This window comes from Periplaneta americana, chromosome 9, assembly GCF_040183065.1.
Source record: "Periplaneta americana isolate PAMFEO1 chromosome 9, P.americana_PAMFEO1_priV1, whole genome shotgun sequence".
Taxonomy (NCBI): domain Eukaryota; kingdom Metazoa; phylum Arthropoda; class Insecta; order Blattodea; family Blattidae; genus Periplaneta; species Periplaneta americana.
The window spans coordinates 89,963,940-89,982,188 of record NC_091125.1 but is presented as its reverse complement, the minus strand read 5'-3'; positions in this window follow the sequence as shown (position 1 = coordinate 89,982,188).

The window sequence follows — 18,249 nt, the reverse complement described above, 5'->3', positions numbered from 1 at the left end:
GTCCCTACGTTGGTAAAATAAACAATTAAAATTTAATAACAATTTTATGATTTCCTTTCTTGCAAACAAACGCACGTATTTTTAAAATGAAATCAATTAACAAAATTCTGTTACAGAGAAAAGTTTCCTAATAGTCTAAGGAATGTGTGTTCTAAATATCATGCATGTATCTTTAATAGTTTAGAAATTATATTCATTTTGTCTGGCAATGTAGCAAAAAAAAATGAAGTTACTGGAAACCAATAAAAGCGGGCGTGTGATTTAAAAATCCATAGCGCAGGAAGATTAAAAATGACGTCTCAACATCCGATAAGGGCACAAATACTCACAAAATGTTGTGCAATGTATTCCACACATATCAAAGGGTATTTTAAAGAAAAAAACAATTTTTTGAAAATTTAATTTACCGGAAACAACAATAAAAGTGGGCGAGTGATTTAAAAATCCATAATGCAGGAAGTTTAAAAATGGCGATCCACACATATCACAGAGTATTTTAAAGATTTTTTTTTTTTTAATTTAGTAATTTTTCATCAAAAATACCATCCTGTCCCCTTAAAATAGTAGCTTCTGCAACCTTCCCAAAGTTGATCCACACTGTTGTTTTCTCGCTCCCAAGGTCCCAGAACAGTCTAGATAACACTCATGATAAATAAGAAACTAACCATAAGTGGAAAACAACTAAAATTCTACATTAACAATAGTAAATGTTGCAACAAAGCAATTAAACAAGAAGTTTAAAACAACTAAAGCTCTATATTTGATTATTCTATCCTTAGAAACTAAGAAATACATAAAAATAAAAACATTTAGTTGGAGAACAACTATTTTGGTAACACTGAACCAGCACAGAAGCACGCATGAAAAATAGCAAGGAACCTACCCTCGAAATCCAGCAAGCTAGCCATCCACGGAGCCACTAAAGCGCATTATTAACGGTGAGTGACCACGCAGGCGACCCATCCGCGCAGCCACCTTGGAATCCATCACAGAAACACGCACCGTCTGAACCGGGCTTTAAGCTGGGAATCCCGCTCCAGCATAGAGAACACAGACTTTTGGACTATAAAGAAGTGCATATAAACCTTTTCTTTCCTTGAAGATGGAAATGCTTCAATAATTTTTGAGCTGATATTTCCTCGCCTCATGTCTATTTGGTCGAGGAGAAAATAATCGTCTTTACTTAATTCCATGTTTTAAAATGTCTTTATTTACATGAACCTTCATTAAGTACAATTTTCGCTGTCTTAATTGCACAAAATATAAATTGCATTTTGTTTCTTGTACCATTGTCGCTCACACTCAATTTATTTCTAAGCAATGAAAATTTATAACTCTGACAGCAGGAAACCAAAGCAATATTCCAACACTATAATTTTGTTTTCTGTGTATGATAGAATTCTGCGATAGTCTTCTCCGTTTTAATACCGTTTAAGAGAGTTAAGCCCCGACGACACTATTATATAGAGCTGTCGAGAGGATGGGCGCAGCTTCCGTTATTATGACTCAAATGTTGCGTACTACTTCAATAATTTCGTGTACAGTGCAATGGTGCCGGGAATTGGGTTCATTTTTTCTAAGACCGGGATCTATACTTGTGTTTTTTTTTATGATGGGACATGACAGTTAAGAGACCGAGCTTGGAACTACAGTGCCATGTTGCTAATATGGACTACCACGCTGCCAGCTGATGGAAGCTAGCAATTTGTCGTTAAGATGGCTGACGTTAAAACATTCATTGACAATTGACGCGAAAGTAAGAAGACAATAAAAAAATCGACAGAGAATCAAATACGAAACCTACCATTGAATGATAACATTGTGTGCACAATAAATGTCGCCAAGAGAGTTATTAAACACTCGCCACGTGGGAACTGTAAGTTTGGCAACTCAACCGTTGTTACCATAGCAACAGGCGAACGAGTTAGAAAGAGAAGAATATAGAGTGGCCATGTTGTCCTGTACAGCGCTCTTTGCGGTGCCACCGCGAAACACGGCAGATATGAACTAAGCGCCCACCGTTGTAAAAATTTGTCTGCTTACAATGTTGTGTATACGGAGGCAGAGCTACGAAAAAACAAAGAAAAACATGCTTGTTGTATGTGCTGCATATAACTGCAATGTCAAAAGGAAAAAGACAACTGATTTATCATAGTTCATGTAAATTTTATGAAGTTAAGTCCATAGTTTTGTTAATTAGCTGCATTTCTTTTCATGCATAAATGTGTAACAACGCCCGGCATACCATGCGGTGTGTAAAGTATTTTTCTTTTCTTGCAGGTTCCCTTTGAAAAAAAAAGGAACTGTTGAAACAGTGGATACAAAATATGAAACGAGACAAATGGCGTCTCTCCGAACTGTTAATTTCTAGAAGTTCTTTCAGTACTCTATCAAAACATTTGTTTATAATTTATGATGCAGTTTGACACAACCTATTGTTCAAGTCCCTAAATTATTTACTGTAGTTTTGGTGAACTGCATTTTCTTGAAAAAAAAAAAGTGAAATTAACACTGTCTTTATTATATCATAAGCTTTACGTTTCGTAGGTGAGGATCTGAAGTTCATGTTGTTCTGTAAATGTGCAAGAAAACCAGCAATTGTTTGTACTGCCTTGTCAACAACTGCCTCTTACTCCTTGTCATGTACATATATTTGTCTTCTGAATGTGGAGAGCATAGAAAGCTGCGTTTAGTGGGATGCCATTTAACCCTTGTTGTGTTTTTTATCCACTGTTTTAACAAATCTTTGTTTTCTAAAGGAAAAGTGTAGGTTTCTCTGTTGTATATACCTAATGCGTAAGTAATTGCAATGTATTATTTTTATTATTATATTTGTAATTAGCCTATTGAAAAGTGTTTTTCTCTTACATTTAATATGCAATTAATATATTTTCTGGAGAAAAAATCTTTAAGTGTTGAGTGCTTTCTTAATGAACAAAATTATGTAATATGAATATCCTTTATTTCTGTTCCTTATGTCCGTCCTGCTTATAGAGAAGACGATGAGCTGTAGCTTATAAAAAGTAGGCCTATTTCGAAGACAAACGATAAACCAAATAAATGGTTCACTAGTAATATACTTAAACTAAATACGGATAAAACCACTACAATTCCGTTTCAGACCCAGTAAAAACAAATAGCAATAAAATATTAAAATTGTGTTTCGACACCGGCATCCTTTATTTCTGCTCCTTGTGTCCTTATGCTTATAGAAGAAGACGATGAGCTGTAGCTTATAAAAAGTAGGCCTATTTCAAAGACAAACTATTAATCAAATAAATGGTTCACTAGTAATAAAGTTAAAATAAATACGGATAAAACCGCTACAATTCCGTTTCAAGCCCAGTGATAGCAATAAAATATTAAAATTGTATTTCGACACTCTCATCCAAAATAACGCAAAACTCTGTGGTAGGCCGTATTGTTGTTAGTATTTTGACTGGAAGGACATGAAAGAACATAATTGAGCACCTACGTGCAATAATGGGGTAAGTATGAATATATTTCGTAACTACTTACCCCATTATTGCACGTGGGTGCTCAATTAACATTAGTAATAATCTGTGGTGCCACAGCCCTTGAAAAGCTCAGACAGACCAGCTGGCTGTTGGCCTCACGTTCACATTTCGATAATAATTATACTCTACTGTAACAAAAAAACTGAAAGCGTGTTTGGTCATGTTTTACCACGGTCGACTTTATGATATGATATGAACCAATCGTTAGCCGAGACAGAATCATTTTTCCCTCACTTCACATCAAGTTTGACTTGATGAAACAGTTTGTCAGAGCATTGAATACTGATTGTAATTGCAAGATATAGTTCCAGCCTTTTCTGCTTTGTAAGATCAATGGACCTCAAATTCGTGCCCTTGTACGTGACGAGGAATTAATCAAGAAGATGAATAACAGGAGAAGACTGTTTTTCATGACAGTTATGAAAACTTTTTCTGTAGCAGTAACAAAAAGCCGGACAACTATGAGTTGAATCCTCTAGATTCAAAACTCCCTAAAGACCATTTTGTTCATAATTGAGTTGCGCCCACATATTGCTTGCAGAGAATGAATTATAATGATTTATATAGTTTGAATTAAGAAAGCAACTAAATTTAAACAAAACGTTTGTTAAAAATCACTGTCAGGTTGAAAACTCCCTCAATTTTTCACTACTCATCCTACTTATCCTTCAGTTTGTGAAAGTAGATATAGGAGATTTTGAATCTATAGGATTCAGTTGTCCGCCAATGTTATTCATACTGTCGTATATTTCCACAAATAAGATAGTCTTCAGATAATACGAGGTATAAATTTGAAGCACAATATTATGGTTTTGCTTAGATCTGTCCTTTAAAATACCCTCAAACTATCGACTGTCATGGGAAAAAGTTAAAGTGTAAACAGTGATAAAATTCTTAAAAGAAATATGGAATTTCTAACGCAATGGATATCACAGAGAACGATTTGTTATGGACTGGTTATGGCGAAGTAGAAACCGACTCGTCACATTCAGAATGGGACCTATATGATGGCGCTGTCAACAGTGAAAGTCAGGATATATTTTACGAGCTCTTTGCATCAGACAACGAATGTGATGTTTTTTTTTTTTTTTATAATGGTTTTAATGTAGAATTGTAATATCTCTTTTTCTTGTATCTGCCATATAAGACGACCCTGGTTTTGTAGATTTATTATGCAAACTTACATGCGACGTAGTGGATTAGCAGATTAGGAAGTGGAAGAAAGCTATGACAAGATAGAAGAGTTAGTTGACAAGGAGAAGAAGGGAGCTGCGTAATCCTAATGGGCGACTGGAACGCAGTAGTAGGAGAAGGACAAGATGGACGAACAGTTGGAAAAGAAATGCAAAGGAGAATCTTTGGTGAATATCTGTAAGAGAAATGCAGTGAATGTTGAAAATACACTATTCCAACAACATAAACGAAGAAGATACATCTGGACATGCCCAAGGTACGAAATCAGATATCAGATTAGACTACATACTGGTGCAGGAAATATTCCGAAATTCCTTAAAAAATGCAAAGGCTTTACCATATTAACTCAGACAATGTCCTGTTGGTAATCGAAGTAGATTTTCGTCTGAAGAAGATAAGAGGAAAACAGGTACCGAAGAAATTTTCAAGAGAAAGTTGCTTGCTACATTAAAATCCACACCTGAGAATAACAATGGATACTGGATTCGTCTAAAAAGCTGTATAAAAATACCAGCAGGAGAAACAATAGAATACAGAGAAGGTGTGGAAATGAAGAAAATTTGAGTCACAGAAAAAATGGACGAAAGGAGAAAATGGAAACAAATACAAAGAAGACTTCACTATGAACCTATTTCATGTGAACTTCGTTGAATATTTGTACTGAAAAAAATAATTTCAAGTCAATGATGTGTGATAGAAATTATAACCAATGATGCATTTATATTTAAAAACAAAATAAGTCAATTTGTAATCTCTAACTTACTTTAATGAGTCTCCGATCAACAGCGTCCATGACCTGGCCTTATGTATGTACCACTACTTGTAATTATCCTGTTTAGCCAAAGAAGGACGCATTAACCTTTCCATTTTACAGTATTTATTGTGTTGGTAGGTAAAGTTTTACTAAGAAATTTTATGTAAGTGACATCTTAGAAATATGTTATAGGCCTAAACATGAATTAATTAAAATATCGAGTGTCCTAAATAAGGCAAGTCACGGAAAATTGGAAAAATACTTTCAGCCATTAATAAAACTGGCATCATGCATCATTCTTTGTTTCACCCGCTCGCCACGATGAGGCACAGGATATGAGCGGGACCTGAAACAAAAGAAACAAAATAAAAAAAAAAAATTGTATTAGTGAATATACAAAAGTAGTTTGATTTCTATTAATATCATTTGAGCACTACCTCCATTTTTCCTTCACTTACATTTACTCTCACTTCATAAATCAGGATCCTCAGTCTGGTGTCTTCTGAATGCTGCATATAAAGTTGTAAGAATTATAACAAACGGGGAAAACCTAATATTGCAATGTGTTCAAGATGTAAATCGGATAATTCCATAAATAGACACAAAATATTTATATTTTATTTGCAAATAATTTATTATTATATTTAGGAATTGGTTGGGTCACTGGCTGAAAAGAAACTGCCTACTGAAGGATGCACTGAAAGGAATGGTGAACGGGAGAAAAGTTGGGGGCAGAAGAAGATACCAGATGATAGACGACATTAAGATATATGGGTCGTATGAGGAAACTAAGAAGAAGGCAGAAAAGAGGAAAGATAGGAAAATGCTGGGTTTGCAATGAAAGATCTGCCCATGGGCAGAGCACTTTATATACACAATATTTATACATATTATACAAAACCATCACGATGGTCCAGTGGCTAGAGCGCTGGACTCAATCCTGTGAACCCAGGTTCGATCTCCGGCATAAGCACGCATCCATTAACACAGGTATTCTCCGGAAGCTCCTGTTCCTCTGAGGTATCGTAACAAATCTCCCACAACCTCTTCTCAAAGTGGGTGTAGTGAAGACCAATCTTCTATGGCGCACCGTGGATGACTGTCTGTAAATTGGTCTACACAACTGGCTTCATATGATGAAACATATTGATAAACGCACAACAATTTAACAGAACCCGTCTACATAGAGACGTATTCATTCTATGGTAAAAATATATCAAGAAAATTTTAAACTAATTTATGCTGAGAAGGAAAAGTAAATAAATATAATAAAAACTTATTGAGAAAAAAAGAACACTTATTTTAAATATTCACGTTATTTTTACATTCACTCTTTAGAGAGGGAATTTCAGTATTTTATAGGGCAACTTTTACTTTTAATTACAACATCAATTCTACGGGGAATAGATTCTTCTTCTTTTCTTTCTTTGGTTCTACAGCCGGGTTCCAACCTTGACCGCCCCAACGATGCTTTTCCATGTCCTTCGATCTAACACCTTTGTTTTCCATCCTCTAACATCTGCTGCTGTTATATCCTTCTCCACTTCATCCAGCCATCTTAGATGAGGTCTCCCTACTTTTCTGGTGCCAAAAGGTATAGTGAGAGTCAATTTCTTGCAAGGATCATTTTCATCCTTCCTACAGATATGACCCAGCCACCTGACTCTCCTAGCTTTCATTTCTCTGCAAACATCTGGTGCTTTAAAAAGTTGATATAATTCATAGTTATATCTTTTCCTCCAACTGCCTGCATCATTTACTGGTCCGTTTATCGTTCTCAGAACCTTTCTCTCAAATATACTCAGCCTACAATTGTCGGTACTGCCAACTGCCCAGGTTTCAGATCCATACAGCAAGACTGGTCTTATTAATGTTTTATATAATTTGCACTAAGTGTTGAGGTTGATATCATGGGAATAAATTCTACTAATTCTAATTTCCTTGGCAGTCATAGCTCAAAGTAAGATGCTCTTCTTCGTTAGACTTAAGTAGAAGATAAATACATCAGTTCGCTTTTCATATAGTTTAAGGTGTAATCGAAAATCATCTTTTGTTGCAGGATTTGCACAGTTTTTAATTTTCTCCTTCATTCGTAAACATGTTGAACAACAATCAGTTGCAGGACTTGCAAAGCTTATGTTGTACTCATTAACAAATATACTTCGAAAATATTCATAATTGACATGAAGCTCCTAGTCATGAGCTTTCTTGTGCTCATCCCACATAGCTGAAATGCTTAAATGGCTGGTTTACATTTTTTGAACTGCAGTAGTGACTCTGAGATGGTTATTTCTCAATTGATATTTTAACTGATTGTCTCTTATGGGCAAATTTGTTATTTCGAAAAATGCCACCTCTTGTTTTTTTGACCAAACACCTTGCTTGAGAAATTTGTTACATAAATTTTGAAGACGAGACCTTCCTATTTGAAGTGCTTCTAGGAACATAATTATTTCTACAGAGCGGTCTATGACATTCTCTACGGAACTCGGCGGCAAGCGGGCCCAGCGTCAGCGCTTGTCAATCCCGGTGAACGGGGTCCGCCACAGTCGCATGCTACAGTCTTTCTCTCTCTGTCCCTGCTTTTTCTCTCTTTCCCTGCCTTCAAGGACACATTGCAACAGATAGCTGCTTTTCTGTTGTCTAAGAGTTCTGTTGACGTTTGAATTGATGTACATACGTCTTAGATGAAGAATGAAGATTGTGGCTTAGTATGGCACCACAAAAGTTTACAATCCACAGTTATTAAGCCACAATCTTCAATCTTCATCTAAGACATAGGTACATCAATACAAACGTCAACAGAACTCATAGACAACTGAAGAGCAGCTATCTGGTGCAATGTGGCCATGTGCTATGTCCTTGAAGGTAGGCAAAGAGAGAGAAAGCAGGGACAGAGAAAGAAAGACTGTAGCGTGCGACTGTGGCGGACCCCGTTCACCGGGATTGACGCTGGGCCCGCTTGCCGCCGAGTTCCGTAGAGAATGTCATAGACCGCTCTGTAGAAATAATTATGTTCCTAGAAGCACTTCAAATAGGAAGGTCTCGTCTTCAAGCGCTGACACCGTGCCGGGCTCACTTGCTGCCGAGTGTTGTAGAGAATGTCATAGACCGCTCTGTACATACCTGAGTGAAAATTATCCTCTCTTCACATTTACTCGGTAACATTTTACTGATACAGACTTGCTGAAAGAATTCTTGCGCGATCGTTTGCGTTTTGGTGATAGCACCGTCACATACTTCAGAACCATTTCATTTTGCATGTAGATCTGGCTCCTGGAAGAACTTCTGGTTGATTAATCTCACATCCTGTAATGTAAATTCAAAGCATATGAATTTTGAATTTGTGGATGCTGACAATTTGGGGTCTTGGGAAACGTTTGCAGTGTATCTGAAACAATATAAAGTAATATTGTAAAATTACATGCATTATAGAAACGATAATAAACTAAACAAGTTATCATAGAGCATAAAATAAATTATTTATAGGCTACTAATATTTGAATACAGTAGGCAGTAACTGAACATAGCTAACCTCACTCGTTTCGCCTTGTTTCCTTTCAAGGATTGTTCATTTCTCGTCTTTTTTGGAGCTCTGTTGGAAGCAGCAGATGTTACTTTGTTGTTTGAGGTTGCCACTCTATTTTCCTCATTCATGATTACTGTCAATTCACTGTATTAAATGTCAACTATTAAAACTCCAATCGTATCTACAAAAGCACTTTTCCTGCTAACAATAATCAGTACATAGCTGTTCTTCAATGCTGAAAACATTACAACATTATTTTAAAATTATCTTCAAATCATTAAAATACCATGGTACCACAACAAAGAAGAAATAACATGAATTATACGCAAAGGAATCATTTATTGGACAGTAATTACTTTGGTTGCAGATGTAATAGTGGTAGCAGAGGATTTATGATTGAACAAAACACATTTTACATATTTGAGGAATTAATACATCATGTAATTGTATAGTAGGAGGACAAAACATTCCTTGCATCTGCACCTAATTTCTTCAACCGTTTTCTACCATGGACAGAACACGTTTAGTCGCTTTGTTTGTAGCTTTATTGATAGAGAAGGTAATAAGGAAGAACATGTCTCAAAAAACCAACAAAATATTATCAGTGGACATAACACGTTTTGCAAAGAACTAAAAATATACTAAATACTCCTTCGGAATTTAAATAAGAATTGCCACGTTATTAATAATATAATGCTGCAAACAAAAGTACACGCAAATAATATGCATAAAATAAAATCTTATAATGTAATACCAATTAAACTTATAATCCCAGGATAGAACTGGCTTTTCTTAAGAAACGCTTCTATGATCACTATATCTTAGGTTGCAGATTGAGAATTCATGCTATGTCCATATTTAACGCCAGACTTCATTACAAATCACATTGCAGTGAAGTTCCTACGTTATTGTATCTTACTGGACTCAAAATCAAAGTATTTTGAAATAATCACACTGAAAAATGATCTACTAAATGCTTCTTCCGAAATTAAATTGCGCATAAGTTCTACAAGAATGCCACGTTATGAAAAATACTGCGCTGGAAATAAAAGTATCCGCAAATAATATGCATGGAATAAAACTTTATAATGTAATACGAATTATACTTCGAATTCCAACATAGCACTGGTCTTTTTGGTGATACGTTTCGATGACCACTAAACTTATATGTTAGGCTATAGATTGAGGATTCATGACATATCTTTCTTGAATTAACGCGATGTTCCTTTACAAATCATATTGTAACGAGAGATTCTACGTTATTGTTCCTTTCTGTACTGAAAATCAAAGTTTTTTTAAAAATACATACACTGAAAATAAATTTGTACTTCATACATGTTTCGAATTAAATTATCGCACAAGTTCTGAAGAATTGCTAATATTCATAGGAAAAAAAAAAAAAACATCACAATTTAATCCGAAATCAAATTCCAATCTTAAATATAGACAACATATTAAAAACAGAACTTGCCTTTCTGATAACACGTTTCGATGACCACTCACTTATATATTAGGCTGCAGACTGAGGATTCATGCCTTGTCTTTCTTCAAGTAACCGGAGACTTCATTACAAATCATATTGTAAGAAGAGATTGTATCTTATTGTACTGAAAATCAAAGTATTTTGAAATAATCATACCGAAAAATTATGTACTAAATGCTTCTTCCGAAATTATATATCGCATAGGTTATACAAGATTGTCACGTTATTAATCATATTATGCTGGAAAGAAACGTAGGGCCTACATACAAATAGTAGGCTATACATGAAATAAAACCTTATAATGTAATATGAATGAAACATCGAGGCTGACGAGAAGTGGAGTAGGAGATAGTTCAGGGAGTAGTGATGAAGGAAGAGGGGAAAACGATGTGATAAAACATTATGACTTAAGGAAATGGTGTGGAGGGGAAATAAATCGTGAGAAAAGAAAACTAAGACCTAAAAAGTAGCAATGTGGAAAAGTGAGTAGTGAAAAGTGCAAATAATTAGATATGTTGAGTGAGAGGAAATGTGTCATACAGGAGGGGGTTTTAGTATTTTTGGTATAATAGGCCTAATGGGTTAGGAGTAAACTTGTGGAAGAATTGATGACAGACAAGAAAAGACTAGTGAAAGAATTGCAGTAATAAATTAAAAATAAGTAATTTCCTAAATGACTTGTACGTGAGGCGTGTAAAACGGTGAGTCGGCACTGTATAGTAATAATGTGACGTGCCGCCTCACCAAAAAGTATATTGCTTGAAGGCAAATATACATTCATTCACATTCAATATGACTGAAACTTCTAATCTTAGATATAGGACTACTTACAATATAAATTAAAAGCGATCCTGATGAAACGTTTTGATGATCACTACACGTTATACTGTAGACTGAGGATTCATATCATATCTGTCTTGAATTAACGTGTTTCTTCTTTACAAATCACACTATAGTAAGAGATTGTACGTTAGGCCTATTGTTCCCTACTGTTCTGAAAGTCAAAGCATTTTGATATATTTAAACAGAAAATAATTTAATTATCGCATATGTTTGATAAGAATTGCCACGTTATTAACCATATTTTGCTGAAAACATAAGTAGGTCTACATGGAAATAATGTGCATAGAATAAAATCTTATTAATTTAATGTGAATTAACTTCTAATATTAGATACCGGTATATAAATGTTTCGATGATCACTATAGATCTACTGCATATTAGGCTGTAGACTGAGGATTCATGCCATGTCTTGCTTGAAGTAAGCGAAGGCTTGATTACAATTCACATTGTAGGAAGAATTTATATTTTATTGTCCCTTGCTGTATTTTTGAAGTACACTAAAGTAAAGTTTTACTAAATACCCCTTCCGATTTTTAGTATCTCACAAGTTATATAATTATTGCCACGGTATTAATCATATTGTGCTGGAAGTAATATACATACATAGCATATAGCCTTTGTTAATTTAATGCCAATTAAACTTCTAACCTTAGATTATTTAATAAAAAGAATGCAACTGATCTTTCTGATGAAAATTTCATTGATCACTAAACGTTAGGTTGCAGACTGAGGATCCATGCCATGCCTTGCTTGAATTATCTGAAGACTTGATTACGGATCACATTGTAGGCTATACCTACGTCACAGCGTTACTTTTAGATATTTGTTACAGATGTAGATTGATCCTGCTCACATTTCACGCGCTTTGTTAACCACTAATCAAGTCACAATTAGCACGATATTAAATTCATCGATTGAAATAGACGTCCATAACCGTAAAGGTAATTGGTAACCATGAAAACGTAACAATATCATTTCGTCATACTGTGTTGTGTATTTCAGCGCTCTACACTTTGGATAAGCCGAGACAAAGATGGGAGGGTAATATTAAAATGAATTTGAGAGAGGTGGGATATGATGCTACGGACTGGATTAATTTACTTCAGGATAGGGACCGATGGTGGCTTATGTGAGGGCCGGTTTCTGTGAAAGCCATTTATAAGTAAGTAGGCTAACAATTTAAACAAGGCGAATTTCTTTCTGTGCGATTTCACCGAATGGAATGTATCGAATACAAATTATACAAACGTACGTACCTATATCAATATATCATACGCTTGAAGTATGAAATTTTCTTATTTAGTTCTGATATGTGGATACGATTTGATAATTTAATTGTGCAATTTGTACCATAATTCATGTTGTGTAACTTTCTATCTTGAAATAAAATATGCGGTATTGCAATCCCTTCGTTAATGACAGAATTAATGTTGTCTTACTAAAACAAATGAAAAATATTTTACAATTAATAAAGGAAAATTATATGAAGTATGAAATAATTCTTATACTATGGAGCTTCGATGTAAAACAATAACGTGATGAACTAAAATTCTTTTCACCCAACCCAGGTATGGGACTATTGTTGGAAACTTGAGGTACTATTCCCAAATGAATAAGATTATTTATGCTACAGAAATATTATGCATCAAGTAAAGAAGCTAACTGTGAAGGAATCGCTGCGGTTCGCAGGCAGGTCTGCTTGGGCTCCGCGGGCTAGCGGTCTCGGTCTCTGTTGGGCTAGAGTTCATTGCCTCGAGCTCGAACTCTGAAGCAAGAGTTCACGAGGACCGCGGGTAGGCTTAGTGGGCTTACTGCTGTACAGGTAGTCGGCTGGAGGACCACGGTTTACCCGTGCTCAACTCTTGGCCTAGCGAAGAAGTTCTGTGAATCAAAGTTCACGTGTTCCAAGATGAAAGTGGAAGCAATATTGATGTTCTCAGCTATGAACATGATGACTTCTCAACATTAGCTATTAATGTTCTCTTTCTTCTTGTGGTTCTACCGAATACAATTTTAATTTTGTAGCTTATGATTTTCAAATACAGGTTAATGTTGTTATGTTTACAGTACGTTTGATATCTATCCACAATTTGTTCTAGTTACCGTTGCTTCAGGATGTAGACTACTTTTTAACAAGGTATCTGACGTTTACGTGTCGCGCGGATAACTGTAGAATCGCCGTTTGTACCAAAGACGTTATATAGTATACTAGACTCACACTGAGCGCTGGTGTGCTGTCCAAAATTGAAACCAGTCTGCGCATGTTTACGCCGCCATGCTACTGGTAGAAATAGAGCGGTAAACACAATTGTTCGTTTTGTCTCTGGTGTTTTTAGTGAACAGTTTGAAAGTAATGGCAATAGAATTTTGAAAGATGATAAATATTATCGCCGCGGACTCATGCTTAACATGTCGGCATCATACAATAACGTGCGGTGTGCTTTTAAAAAAATTTTGCCGACCGATTGTTGCTCTGTAGGTTTCACTCTAAGCGTCACGTCTACTTCCTCGATAAGAATAAGCACTAGTTTGTTATATTGTTAAATGGCTATTATTAGTATAATTATTATTATATCATATACGAGTACGCTGGCTTTCTTAACTCTTAATAATAACTCTTTAATAATAATTTTTAATCACATACCTTAATGTTCGTCCTCAGCACAAGACATTGCAACCTCGGTTTTAGTCCACGTGGATTAGACAAGTAAGTGTCATTTAATAATGGAAGCAGCTTATTGGTTGCAATATTGAAATTGAGGCGAGTGATTGGAGCGGTGACACAAGAAATTGAAAACAATAATGCAATTAAATTTCAAAGATCTGCCGAATGTTATGCACGAGAGCGCGGCGATAATACCATCCCTGTTTAATTTTCCAAGCCATTTGCAAAAGGTAAGATATATTATCTCTGTTGTTACAATATCAATATCATTAAAAATCAATCAGTAGTTTACGACAATAAAGAATACTTATCAGACTGTAGAGAAATCCCACTGAGTGAATTATTTAGACTAACACATCAGATGTTAAAACATTAGTGGAAAGATACATTTTTGTTTTTATTATGTAAATGAATTTATCTGCAAGATTATAAACTTTCATTCAAGATCCATAAATGGATAAATAAATATACAGATAATAAATAAATAAATAGCTATAATAGCTAAGCAGTCTTTGTCAACTTATGATTCAGAATTCACCTATAAATAACTCTTTTACATTTTGCCGGACATATATTTTATTAACAAAAGCAAGGAATGGCATTTTATTGATATTACATATGTGCATAAAAATTATGTACCATCACTCCGCAAGCAATGATAATATATCTATTTTATTTATTTAAAATAAAAATACAATACCGGTATGTAAAAAATTCACACATGAAAAGTATGTGGTTTTTCTTATCTTGCATAAAGTGATTGTTTAGTTTTTAGGTCTTCACATTACCTATTGTTTGCAATTTATTAGGTACCGGTATCGATACTTTTTTATAATTGATAGCATTCCCTTTATTAATTGAAGAATGAATTCAATGTAATTTGGCTAACTTCGCACATTACATTTTTCCAGATTACCTAATGTCCTGTGGTCTAGAAGTATCGGTAATATAATTTTCGATTCTCTAAAACTTAACAACAGGTCTATACTGATTATCACATATTTATTTCACTTAAGAATTTGATTATAATAAGAACTTGTGTAATCAAGGTGCATATATTTATGTCTTGTGATCTAAGAGTAATGTATGTTAATATAATATTAGAGTCTCTGAAACCTAACAATTTGCTGATTATCGTAAAATTATACAATCTATAATGTGTATTGTGTAGGCCTATTTATGGATGTATGAGTATGTTTTCTATAAATTGCTGCGTACGTATTTTCTTTTCTTTAATGTTCTAATGCATATCAATGAAACTTTGAATATGTTTATTTCGTCCTAATTTTACGTTAAATGTCGAAAATGGCCATAATCTGTCAATTTTAGATCATCACAGCGTTAAATTGCGTGATTTACGTACTACTATTATGCGTCTGCTCTCCAACAATATGGCGGCAAGCGCAGCGTTCAATTTGCCCCGGTTTTCTCGTTTCGCGCAGCCGAGACTGTAGGGGCTTGGTTTGTACTCGTATTTCCGGACGATTTTTTCAATGTGTTCTAAAACGTCCGAAAGTTTGAATGGTGTTCTAATGATTTTTTTTTAAACGGAAGTGCTACACTTCCACTTAATTTATTAGTACTCTTCACTCTATTTGTCTCTTGGCCAGTCGACCTGGTTGGCGAGTTGGTATAGCGCTGGCCTTCTATGCCCAAGGTTGCCAGTTCGATCCCGAGCCAGCTCGATGTCAAGTGTGCTTAAATGTGACAGGCTCATTTCAGTAGATTTACTGGCATGTAAAAGAACTCCTGCGGGACAAAATTCCGGCACATCCGGCGAGGCTGATATAACCTCTGCAGTTGCAAGCGTCGCTAAATAAAACATAAGATTTTAACATTTCTCTTGGCCATAGACATTCCAAAGTGGGGGCGAAAATCTTGGAGCTAGCCCTCTTCAGTCTCTTGTTAGACGGTCTCTTGCATATGTTTTGTCAATGTATGCAAAAAGATCTTGGACATCATCTTCATAACTGTCTGCTATTTGGCCTAAATTATCTTCTACATCTTTCAATGAAACAAGAGGAAGGATCAGAAGGCGACAAAAGCCAATGCGAATTATATTATTTATGAAATATTTTTGAAGTCTAAGATTTACTGCGTGACGCCAAATGTTTTAACGAAAAAGACATCCCTTTACCATACTATTTGGGAACGATCCTTGAGCGGCTTTTATTGCACTAATTTTTAATTCCACGAAGATTAATTGTAGCTTTAAATCCGAGTTTATTCCTGTGCTGTAATTTTCAAATGCTGGAATATATTTCTTTATATACTTTCGTCTTTTCTAAGGAAAGTGCATATAGGTCTACTGTATAACCGCAAAGATTTTCTTAAGCACAATTCCATTGACTATGTTTAACTGTAAAAATTGAGGAGATATTTTATTACTTACAGACATTAGACAGCTAATAAAATGAACGCAGGTCCTAATGTAGAGTGGACGTTGTATCTGTGAACGAAAAGTTGTGGTTAAGTTGTTACTTATGGTAGTAGGCTAACTATTTCTCCTCATCGTTGTCATCTTTTATTCTTATTGTTCTCCACATCAGTATCACCCCAGCTCAGTCTTCTATTCCTTTACAAACGCTCAGTGAAGATACATTTTACATGCAATAGTAATGTTGCTTTTTAACCTAGAATTGCATATTTTAAATTGCTTGAAAAGGAAATACAGAATATTAACATTAATTATAATTAACACAACTTGAAACTGAATTTTTATGTAGACACTTTTTTATTTGTGAATACAGTATTTCGTTCTAATAATAATTTAGCGTACGTAATGTAAGTACCTTTCGCTCACTTTAAGTTACTTTGAAGGAAACTGTTTATGAGTTACTATCCGTACTATTGAATTTATACCAGAATTTACTGCTCTATATCGATAAGCTATATCTTTTAGATAAATGCAATGTGCTTTACTTTGCCCGCGGAGTAGGAGTTAAGGACGATACAAGCCTGCATGATATGATGACATTAAACTCTGATGGCGTTGAATGATATGGAACGCAGAAGTACAAAAAAGTGGGTGCCAGAGATTTTGGCAGGTGAATTTTGTTAATCTGAACTCCAGAGCGAGTTACTCACCGCTGTTATCTCTGTCGCAAGTAACCTGCAGCTGGAATGGGTGGGATATAAAAATAAATATACAGGCCCGAGTACCAAAGACGTTTTATAGACTCACTAGGAGCGCTGTTCCTCGACCCAAAATTGAACACTTTCGCGCATCGCCATCTTGAGGTCAAGAGATATATGACTGCTCACGGTCGACTTTAGTTTTACCCAAATTACAAGCTTGGGGGTAAAGGATGTTTGCTACAGTTTGGGTTAGGGCCTACTTTCATTCTCTATCTTATGATATAATAAATAGTTTTGCAACGTGTAGAGACTGGGAAAACAATTTAATAAAATCAACCGAATCATACACGTTCATTATATAGGCAAACTTGCGGATCGCATTTAAAAGAACCTAGGAATATTAATATTTTTTCAAGTATATTTGCTAGGCTTCTTGTCATACGTACATGACAATTAAGCTTAGGTTATTCCTTCTAGGAATAGCTCAAGTGTTTTAAATTTAGCGTACATAAGGTCTTTATGTTAGATTAAGTTACTAGCACATATTTGACGAAATACTAGGTTTTTCCACTCCAGTTTAACTGATTTATGCAAACGAAATTTTGACAGCTGGCGATTGCTATTTAACTTATCGCCACGCCCACTTTGTTTTGGGCGCTTAAGTTCATGGCGGACGGTCGTTCAATTTTCTTCAAACATGGCGGCGCAATGGCCACTCTATATCTCTCTCTTTCTAACTCGTTGCAACAGGCCTACCATTCAGTTGTTTTTTTCCGATCGCAACGCTCCTGTCATGTCCCATTTTTTTAACAAGTTTTTTTATCACTTCACTTCACTTCCGGCTTAACGACACTACTGTCTACTTAAAAGACTACTGTGTCATAAATTCAATATAAAAAAGGTCCTACTTGAATAATACTGGTGACAGACTACAGTCACTAATCGCGATTATCGACCTAATCGCGATCGGGTTTGTAGTGTGTCACCGTCCCGATCACGATCAGAGCTAAATCCTGTTCCCACTTCTTAGAACAAGATAATCGCGCTGAGGCACAGCCCAGTGGACGAAAGTAACATTTTAGTAAACTTTGGTTTCGAATCACCTTGATTTATATTATTTAGGAAGTCGTGATAACTTCTGCTGTGGAATTTTGTTACCCCTTCCATTGTATTATATGAAATAGA